Source organism: Mycteria americana, chromosome 1 (assembly GCF_035582795.1).
Source record: "Mycteria americana isolate JAX WOST 10 ecotype Jacksonville Zoo and Gardens chromosome 1, USCA_MyAme_1.0, whole genome shotgun sequence".
NCBI lineage: Eukaryota > Metazoa > Chordata > Aves > Ciconiiformes > Ciconiidae > Mycteria > Mycteria americana.
The window spans coordinates 145,115,817-145,127,657 of NC_134365.1; positions in this window are offsets into that span (position 1 = coordinate 145,115,817).

The following is an 11,841-nucleotide window of genomic DNA, read 5'->3' on the forward strand; positions in this document are numbered from 1 at the left end:
ACAAAAGCATATGGACACTCAGTGTCTTGCCTCTCTACACCTCTTTCTCTGCCTTTTTATGCTCTTTTCCTAATTAGCTGAGTTTAAAATCATAACAAAATTTGCTTAGGTTTTCTACTCAGTTTATTCTGTGTTTGGGTCTTCACTGTCTCTTTTACTGACCTGTTTAATCCAGTGTTTTGCCTGAACAAATTCTACAAACTTGGAATATTGGTCATGTTCTAGTAAAGTTCTCAGTTTCAGTATCCATGTAGTACACTACCTTCTTACAGTATTTCCTTTACACTCACTGTACGGTATAAAAATACCTGCTGTATTAAGTAGACTTGTGAGATAGTCTAATAGATGTTCAACTAAACTAGCGTTCAAGAGACCATGTTCATTTCTTTGTATTGCTACTGGCCTGGCATGCACCTTGGACATCGGACATCTATAAAATGGAAATAGCAGAGACTTTATAAAGAGTTTTGAGATTTATGGACGAGAAGCAGTATATAATCCATATTTATGGATGAAAAGTAATAGTTTTAAAATGTTATTATTTCATTTTTTTGTAATAACTCATTATTGGGTTTCATCCTGTGCTTCATGAAACTATGGAGGTATCTAAATTACTCCTGTGAAAGCTGTTTACGAACAGCAAATCTATTGGTGGTTAGCCAAAATTGCTTTCCAGCTCTCCAAACCTCCATGAGAAAATTGTCAAGATGTCAGAACAGGAAAATGTTTAAAAACTCTGAACAGAAGAAGGAACAATAATGTGTTAATTCACAGACAGCTTCATTCAGACAGTCTCAGGTAGTTTACCAACTTAGAGAAGATCATTTAATACCTACATCTTAGACATTGCATTCCTGTTAGAATCGAAGACAACCATGCACCTAAAAAATCACTTATGAAAGAAAATCCACACTTTCAAACATTGATGGGGTGAAGCTCCTAATCCAGAATGTTGTGTACCCGGTTTTCAGAAAGGCTGAAGGCCAAAGATTTCTATAGTTCGAAGTGGAAATGAACCTTAGAAAACTGGGCTTGACATTTATCTGAACAACTAAATGTGACTTAAAAGCTTTGGCCAAATTATTTTCTGCTATGGAGACACTGTAGCACATCTAACTTCTCATCATATATTTTAATTTGCCAGAGGCTATTTGATCCCTGGGAGGCAGCATGGTACTTCTTTCAGTCACACAAATTGGACTGCACTACTGCTAGCCACCCCTACTCCAAGCAAGAATCTTTGATATCAGGTCAAAACCCATTAATTCTTTATCAGTTCTTCCTTAAAGAAGACATTCATTAGAAAGAAGCAGTTCTTACAAAAATCTTAAAATACTATGAGCCTGTTTGGTAACGGGTATTCTTTATAGCTGACTTCTATACTTGATAGCCACAATGCCTGAAGTCATCTTTCTTCACAGCTAAAACTCATCGGGCCCACAGGCAGACCATGGAGTTAATTCCTGCCTGTCATAGATGATCATGTCAGCTAGAAACAATCAAGGCATAAATGCTGAACAGATACAACCACCCATATTGGTTATAGTTCTTATGCACTGGATTCAGTTTCCTAAACTTAAACACCTGAGATACCAGGGCATAAGCCACTAGCCTCCAGCCATCACTCCAGAAATCTGGGAGTCTCCTGTGTGGTGTCCCAGCCTAGGGAGACTCAGAGGTCGTTAGACACCTAGGTCTAGGCAAATGGTTCAGCACTCCCTACAGTGAGAAAACCACAGTAATACAGCATAGGATGGGACTGGGTCTACAGGACACACTTGACTGAGGTACCCAGAACCTGATCGTATTGCCCAGATTGACAGAGGACATTTAATGTGTAAAGTGGAGTTTGTCTCATTTAGCTAGGGATGCTATTCTTTGACATTTACAGATAAGAGTCATCTAGCTTCCTTTGCAAGAAATGGAGAGAAATAGGCACCCTGAGGATGCAATTCACCTCATTTTAAGGGACATTTAACCTCTAGACACCTCAACCTCTCTGTATTGGCTATAAAGGGAGTCTGAACAATTAGCTTGTTTGTATATAGACACCAGTGCTATAAATGGCTTAAGCTGGACTTTGCAATTTTACTCTTGATTCCCAATGACTTTGAGGGGTACCTGGGGGCTAAGAAATTCAAGATATAGCCGTGTGCACCAGCTTTTTGTAAATGAAGATATTGCATAGTCATTAGTGCAGTTATACATGGCATTTATGTATTCCGTTGATGTTCTATATCCTTTCAGTACCAGAGCAGTTTATTTCTGCAAAGTAGGAAGAGTTAAAAACCTTTATCTCTTGCTGCTGTTAGGAAGTTTGGATTTTCAGAAGTAAAGATGGAAGTTTGAGCTTGTTCTTGGTTTGTTTTTTTATTTTTTGACATGGAGAATCTTAAATTAGCTTATGCATCTCCCCGGTCTTTACCTTTAATGGTACTGACTTTTTGGGTGATTACTGGTGTTTGCCTATTGCAACATGAAGAATGATGCTCTTCAAATGCATAGCACTCTCAACTGTTTCACCTACTAGTTGTGACCAGGAAATACTTTCTTCTAGATGCAAATTTAAGGCCAGAAAAATCTTGTCAGCTCAGGCCTCAGTGTCAGAGTCCATTACTTGCTGTCCAGGTTCTTTTAGATATTCCATGCATGGAGGATGTAATGTTTAATATAAAATTTACTTATTTAAATATAGTTGATGGTACACGGGATTTCTGATTTAGCAGTGATGCAAAATATACTGAAAACAGAATACCGTTGAAGCACAATACCAATGTGATTCCCATTACCAGTCTCTATAATATGCTGACCATCACAATGCTGAGTGTTCAATTGCCATGAAGGAATACGCGGTTGAAGCCAGCTCAAGCCCATTCTTCTCTTCAAAATTCTTTTGGTAGTTGTCTAGTTTTTAAACTCTATGTTGGGCTGAGCTATGTATTCATTCCCCACATGCTGGTCTGCCTAACTCAGGAAGACATTCACACTCTTTTAATGAACTCGGGGAGCTTGATCTACTCAACCGTTGATAGCTGTTTATCTAAACCAAAAGCCACCCTCCAGTCCTGTTTTGTGTTGAGATAAAGTCACCTTCTTTGCAACAGTTGTGATCAGTCACACCCTGCGTTATTCCCTGATCTTCACAGGCACATCGTCCTTGCCCATCTCCTTTCAGCCTTCTTTTATTTTAGGGGTTTATTGGTCAGTCACATTCAGTAAGATGGTTTAAAAGCATTTTGCTATTATTGTTTCAGTTGCTAGCGGTGATGAAATGCAGCAATACCAGAAAACTCCTTTGTTCCAGGTGCAACTTAGTGTGTGCCAGGAGGAAGCAATTCAGCAGGCCAAGGGGGCTTCAGCACCTGCCTGACTCACCTTACTTAACCGCCACTGTAAAGAGGAGTGATTCTGATTAAACAGACCTATCTTCATTGCATGTAGGGCTAATTCTGTACCCTTGTCAAAGAGCCAGTGCAATGCCCCTGGGCTGCTTAGGCTCTACAACACATAAAAGATCTTGGGCAGAGTTTTTGACAAAATTTTCACATTCCCCAAGTGCTGGGGAAGTTGTTCTTCCATGCAGTCTTCAAACAAGCTGACACAAGAGAAGCCTGCTGGGGTTGGCTCAGTTTACCTGCAGTGAGCCCAAAAAGACAGAAGCCAATATTCCACCCTATAACCCTGGAATCAGCAGCTTATCTGATTAACTATTTACAGTGTAGCTGGTATGCTTGAGGAAACTGGATTCTTTTCCAGATCTTTAGGGGAAGACATGTTCACTTGAGCATTGCAAGGCTGCAATTTACCCTTAGTGAAAGCCTGTTATGAAGTAACTATACTCTTACTATTTAGAAAAAACTCAAGTGTCCGCTTAGGGTTTTTATGGCATTTTTAGCTAAGGATGATGCTATCATTCCACATAACAGTGTGATGATTTCCATTTGCTAGTCAAAGGTATTTTAAATCTTTAAAATATCTGAAAGCATGGATAAAGCTCTCAGGACACATCTGTAAGTTCAAAAAGCCACATTGAAATCAAACTAGTAATAAATGCTCCTTGACTGATATCTTAGATGCCAAATTGTATTCTGGAAGCATTTTTTATAACCAAATTCTGAACTCTGAAATAGGGGTTTATAACGGAAACAATTACAAAAACAAGGCCAAATCCCTGCATCTGGATTCAATGGGAGCACCGTAAGGCTTGGATGTTCTACATGTAAGTCTGTACAAATAAATGTTAAAAACCTCAGTAGTGTAGATACAATAATGTAACAGTCTATGGAGGTATACAGTTTTTTCTTGAGGAAAATAAGAAAGAGGTAGTAATAAGCAAGAAAAAATTGTAACTAGATCTACCTTTTATGTAGAAAAAATTATCTACCTTTTATTTTTCAAAATATTTTATTCTTAATACAGTGATGTAGTACTTTAAACTCAACTCTACATCTGTACTGATAGATTTAACCCCACTCCTAAATCCATATTTAGGCCTCTAAGTGTCATTTGGAGTGTATTGTAGGAGAAAGCCTGGACTTTTGCTATGTCTGCTTATTAGAGCAGCTGTATCCTTTTGTATGCTTCTCTCGTACCAGCAGGAAGACAAATCAAACGTGGGGACTTTCCTAGTAGGACCCCTAGGTTGTAAACTGCATGGGATTGGTATGGAATGGGATCTGTAGGCTGCTTGAACTCGGAGTGCTCTTATAACAACAGCATCTTACAACCAAAGATGTGTATAAGTAAAGTGGGGTCAGGTAGCAAAGTAGCCACTACTTTGCTCTTTGTCCCATACTCACAGAAATAATTTGCTAGTCGTCTGGTAGTACTAAATATATGCTTGTTATGTGTGCTACAAAAATACGCAAGTCACACATTGTATAGAAACTCTGATTTCTAATATTCTGATCTACTGGATTTTATTTAGCCATTCATATCATGCAGATTTGTCTAATGCTGCACTATTATAAACATCTCCAAACTGAATAAGATACAGCAAAACATAATCTAAATCTGCGCTTATCTGCCCTGACCTGCTGAGCATTAGGAAAACATCTTTTCTCTTTGTTCACATTCTGTTATGCTATTTACACAGTTCCCATGCAAAACAATTACAACTGTTCGTTCTGTAAGACTGTACGTAAGTAAATCAAAAAAGCTGTTAATTGCTAAAATCCTCTAACCCCTAAAACTAAACATTGGTTTTGCGGCCTTCAGTTCAGTTCTTATAGAGGGCATTAAGACATTTGTGGCCTATAGGAATCTTAATTTCCATAGGAATCCTGATGGAGCAAGACATATATCTGAGACAGTCACTGCTCCAGGTTGCTAAAGTGTCATTAATTACCTGGCACCAACTATTCAAGGCGTATTTCAGTATGGCTTCTCTTAGTGCTGTAATAAATACATTCAGTGACAGTGCTGCTGGGCATCCACTTCAGCATTTCAGGTTTGCCTTCAGGCATGTAAAATCCAATGACGCCAAAGTGTTTCTCTGTCAGCATTCAATGCAGAAACACGTGTGAGAATACCGAAAGGGGCAGGAGAGGGACTTGCTTAAATCAAGGGAGTGTTTGCAAAAGCAGGGATGGGTAAAAACTGGGAGCTGGAAAATGGTTTCTAACTTAATATGCTGGAATAGCTGTTCAGAGAAAGTAAGAGGGGAAAGACCTCTGATTAGTTTTGCAAAGGACCTTGTTAAGTTTCTGAAAAAGGTTCTACATCAGGATAGCCTGTGTTAACAGGAGGCTAAGTTCATTGGCCTAAGAGTCATATGTGCTTGTTAGTGAGGGAACGAGAAGTGACTGCAGATTGCAACGTGTCTCAAGCATACGTTGGAAAGGGTGTCAGCAAGACTTGGATCTTAAAGGGAAGCCCACTGCTAAAAGCTGAGTATTTGGATCTAGGTTTCATTGGCAGAAGGAATTTGCACAGCTGAGCAGTGGATTGGCAGCAGACTTATGAGGATAGAATTTGTTCTTCAATTTGGAATGTTGTTCTTCAGTATAAAATGAACAACAGTGGCTGAGAAGGTTAAAACTGAGGAAGCGGAGGAACATTTCATAATTTGCAATGCCAAATAATACAGTGCAAACCACAGTCACCCTAGTAAAGTGAAGGAGGCTCATGTGGAGAATGTTTACTGCATACTGCTACAGATCCTTCTTGCATTCTTTTTTTTTTTTTTAAATACCTTAATAAACTTGAATTCTTGGCTAAGGAAGGAAAGCAAATGAAGTGAAGTTCTCATCACCTCTTTTATTTCAGCTTTTATTTTGAAAAGAGGGAAATATTTTTCTTTCCTTGGTTAATTCTTTAGCTCACAACATAAAGGAGAAAATGTGGCTCTGTTATGCTTCCTTTTGTAGATGGGGAAGTAGCATAGAAAATGCCTGACAACTGTTTCCGTGTTATTACTCCCAGGTTATTAACAGTCTGATAGAAGTATCCTATGCAGTTGAAAGAAAAACTTCCTCTTCATGCTACTTCACTGGGAAAATAGAAATGGAATGAGAAGAAAAAAGAGATAAGGGCATACATTCAGAGGAAACTAAACCTACTTCTTCTAGTGGTATTTCTCATTATAGACTGCAGCAGATTCCTTCATTCATCCTTCTCATGACAGTGCATCTTTAAATACTTTCACTTGTCAGTACTTTGAGGTGCCACATCATTTACTGCCCTTTTGCTTTGTCATTTAGAGCACAAAGGTAAAGCAGCACTCTCTCTCTCAAGCTAACAAGAGGAATGAACTTGCCCCCCCAGGTTTTCATCCAGATCACCTCCCAGATAAGCCAGGTACAAACTGGTTTGGGGGAAGCCAAAAAGCCCTGTGTAGCTGCAGCAGAGTGGATAACACTTGTCTGTCCTGTGCTCAAAGGTCTCCGGATGCGAGTCAGTCTGGAGCTGCGTGATGGGCAGCGGTGTTAGCGCAGCACTGTGCTCAAGCAAACAAACTCTGCGGACAGGCAGACATGGGATCAAGCTAACACAGCTACACAATCCCTGTCTGGAGCTGGCCTGTATCCACAGCCGGTGGGCTCCAGCCACACACCAGACATAACCAAAGGCACTGGAAGCAAGGACGGTCGTGTGACATCTTTGTTTGCGCTGGCACAAGAAGCGGTTCTGTTTTGCCGATGCCAGCTGAGGGCCCACCAAGGCTGCGGCAGACCCGTGATACGATCTATTACTAATTCCCTGCATTGCCTTGTTGCCTGGGTTTTCTGCATACCTCGGTGAGTCTTGGCCTATCATTGCTTTCCCTCCCACACTGCTGACCCTCGTTTTTCTTCATTTCTTGTTAATCAGCATTTACTGCAATTACTTTGTGACATAACTTGTCAGGCATTACAGGACAAACACGTGAAATGTCAAAAGCAAATAAAGGAAACACTGACACTGGCACTAAAGTCAGCATGCTCTCCCAATACAAACACCCAGCGCCTGAAGACAAGTAGAGAACAAGTCATGACAGCGCATGGGTATTATTTCTGTAAGCTAACAGTTTGTTTTTCTGCATCATAAAATTGAATGCAGTCCATTAACTTTTCTAGAACTCCTCATTTTTCTGCTGGAAGTTACACAAGCTCCTAATTCATCTGCAGAAATTTACTCCTGATCCTCTGCCAAGTGGTAAAAGCAAGAGTTAATTTATTACCAGCTCCAACAGAAGGCATTGAAAAACTGCTGCTTTTTCACATGTGTACCACTTGCTGGATTTCAGTCTTCTGGGCTCCATCATTCTGCTCTTTAGGAGACAGCTGGCGAAGTCAACCTGTCCAAGTCAACTGGTGGAACTGTGATGGTCTGTTCCTCTCTTCGTTGACCCACAGCAAATAGAAGAATTCGGCTTCAACTTCAAAAAGTCTGTCCTGTTAAATAAACAGAAGCTCAGTGCTCTCCCTCCCTCCTCCTTGAGGCTGCTTGACAAGGGAAGCCGAGAGAGAAGCCCAGCTCACTGCTGTGAGAAGGATGGCACTGGACAGAGCTAGCAGGGGAGGAGGGAAGGCTGAAAGTTTAATGCCGCATGCTGCTATTCTTTCAGCAAGGACCGTGGGATAGAGCAATACACTTTGATATGTCAGGAAGCAGAAGCCTGGGCAAGAAGAAGAGTAGCTAAGCGATGGAAAAACAACCCCAAACAGGAAGGCCTAAAGGCAAGGAGGAGTCAAGTTGTCTGAAGGAGGGTATAGAGAAGAACACTTGCTGCGGGCAGTGATATACTGGCACTGCAGCTGCAAGGAGAGAGCAGAAATGATCTTCTCCCGGGAGGTTCAGAGAATAAAGATCAGTCAGTGAACCATGAGGTCATAGGGGGAAAGAGACACAAACCTTCCTAAGCAAGCATAACGACAGGGATGTACGGACACCATCGCCTTCCTTTGACACACTCACCCACATGTGTTAAATAGTATAAATCAGTAATGACAGGGGCTCTCAGAAAGCAGTAGCATTTTTCTCTCAACTCAAGCAAAAAGCCTTGAAAATTCCCTTTTTTTTTTTTTATTTGGCCGTACTGATCTATACCAGTCTAGAAGAGAACAAACATTCCTTACAATTGCTTGTTATCTGCAGTCCTAATTTACTATGGTGCTCGGACTATGAAAGCCTACTGATTTTTACTCATTTAGAGTTATCAGTTCATGTGCTCCCATTTCTATATCAGTTGTAGGCTTTTAATACTACACTGTAAAACACAATACTTGACTGATAAGATTTGTAAGACTATGACTTAGTAAATGCCCACAATTCTGAAAATTAGGTTATATTGAAATCCATAAAATCTGAATAATACTGCATTTCCCTACTTATCCTCCGCTATTACAAATGTAGTTAGTGACTTTATTGAAATGTAAATACAGAATTCCTTTTTTTTTAACCAACAAATTATTCTTCAAAATGCCCAGAACCTCAATGTACTCCACCCTCACTCCAGATGTTCAGACTTGACATCTGCGGGCCACCATTGCCTCACAGTATATATGCGCTTCCTACAAACTGCTGTTGCATAGCTTGCTAAGCTTTGTTTCAGTCCTTGATTTGGGCTCCTTGATCCAAACTGTCAAAAATACTTAGGCAAGAGAACTTAGGCAAGATAACTGGTTCCTAGAAAACCCAAAGCTTCATTCCTGAGAGAGCAGCAGTGCTATAATAGGTTGCCAACATCCTACTTTGACGTTGGCTCTTACCAAGAGGAGAAGGTAACTTCTGAGGCTGGAAGTGTTACTGATGGAAGGCTAATGATACTGATGGAAGTTTCCCTCAAACACTGCTGATCTGAACAAAATGAAGGCATTTCACAGTTAGTGAAGCACAGTGAAAATAAGAAAGCTAGCTCTCTCTAATAATACCCTTTCTCAAACTGTCATCCTGGATTTCCCCTTCACTGCCTCCCAGTCTTGTCCAAAAGCATGTCATTAGTTGCTGCCATCACCCTCTTACAACACACAGGTTCTTGTTCACATGAATAGCCTTTTACCTTCAGGCTATCTTTCAGAAATGGCTGTATCAGAAACTCACCTGGTGCTCCCCACAGTCCCCTGGTATTTCTGCCTTGCTTCCCTTGTTCCTTTGAGGCATTTTCCTACCACTTTGTAAACACTGTGTAAACAGCAGGTACCACAGCTGGAATGGCACATATCAGTGACATGGATGATTACCTTCACCATTTATTTGCTCTGCCTGTCCCTATCCACTGTGTAAAAACTTTAACCAACACAACTAGAGTTTATAAGGAGGTTTTCCAACCATTTACTGCAACAGCTACCAGACAACCTAGCATCGCTTGATTGACATCAGAGAAATTATACTGATGTACAACAGCTGTCAATCTACATACCAGTAAATGCATCTTGTTGAAATGCACCTGGAATCTCAAACTACAAAAAATACTGTGACCACGGTGCTGCCCAAGCCTATGTAGCATCTACAAGCTCCCTATCATGGACAATCTTTTTCTGCTAACTCCCTAATTGTATCTGCTACATATCCATTAAAAAAAAATCCTGTCCTTAATTTTTTTCATTACCATAATTTTCTAACTGGATTCAAATGGATTCGATTAAAAAAACCTGTAAAACTTTGCAATAAGGTAAACTTCTATAATAGAGCTGGATGTGCTTTGTTGTCAAAGTAGCATGGTTTTAGCTTGCGAACTGTTGATATATTTACTGTTAATACACAGTTGATACAACAACATGGGTTGGTATTGGCATTTGCTTGTCTGAAAAATTATTTATGTTTAAGATAGTGAACATCGTGTTAGTGATGTTATAAGTTCACTGTAATATGTTATTCTCATATTTATTTATAATATAGTTGAAAAACTTGCTCTTAAACTTTAGCACATCTTTTTGAATGAAATCTCTTCTCAAATTTCAAACTCCAAGTAATGAAGAATTTACTGCATAGACCTAGCAATCTGGACTTCTGCACTTCTTTTTTTCCAGTTCTAGTTGTGCAAATTTCTACTTCTGCTTGGTCCTACTATGTGATTTATTTTAATTTCACTAATTTTCAGAATGAACATACCATTATGTGCATTAAGTGTAAAGGGCTACCACAACTAAGTCAGCTGTAACTTCCTCTATGTATCACTGGAGTATTTAAATAGCTCTCCTCCCAATAACAGAGAAACTACGTATTTAGTAATAATACTTCTGTAGATATGATCTATGATGAGGAGATATTACAGCAAAGTATCTACCCAAAGGTAGTAGGGTCCTAATGAGAAAGTAAACATTATAACAGTATTATTTTAACTACAAGGGAAGTAACATTTTAGGGACTGCTTAAATGAGTTCACCCTGAATAATCATAAAAGTAATAGCAATAGTAATACACTCTTCACACACTAGTTGAAGCTTGATAAAATATCTGAGTAAAGTATTATTAGCTATGAATTAATAAAAAAGTATGTTTTCTTCATTTTCCAAAGTTTTGAGTCCTATAATAGGCCATCTGCAAAAGCTTTTCTGTGTTTACTATGTGACACTTCTTCAAAAAATTACTTGCATTCAGGCGAAATAAGTTCTTCCTACTGTCATTATAGGCTATCAGATTATGTGGGGGGATGAAATGTTGCCTTCAAATAGATATGAGACCACTGACTACTGCTGTCTTTAATCAGACCTTAGTGAAGTTAGATTCTTCTTGGCTGCATTTAAACTGGCTCTACACACTGTAATTTTACTGAGCTAGGTCAGGGGGATCAGATGAAACACCAGCAGAGATCAAATAATTGCACATTGACCAAAGACGCATGGTGGAAATGTTGTCTGTGGTGCAGAAGAACTCAAAGAGTAGTACTCTTTGAGGTAATTAAAAAAAAATATAATCCAGTTGTCATCAAACTAAATGACAATTTTTTTTCAAAATGTACTGGGTTTGGCAGGGGTGGGGTTAACTTCCTTCATAGTAGCCAGTATGGGGCTATGTTTTGGATTTGTGCTGAAAACAGTGTTGACAATACAGGGATGTTTTAGTTACTGCTGAGCAGTGCTTACACAGAGTCAAGGCCTTTTCTGCTTCTCACCCCACCCCACCAGCGAGGAGGCTGGGGGGGCACAAGAAGCTGGGAGGGGACACGGCTGGGACAGCTGACCCCAACTCACCAAAGGGATATCCCATACCATATGGCGTCATGCTCAGCATATACAGCTGGGGGAAGAAGAAAGAAGGGGGGGACATTCGGAGTGATGGCGTTTGTCTTCCCAAGTAACCATTATGCGTGATGGAGCCCTGCTTTCCTGGAGGTGGCTGAACACCTGCCGGCCCATGGGAAGGAGTAAATGAATTCCTTGCTTTGCTTTGCTTGCATGCGTGGTTTTTGCTTTCCCT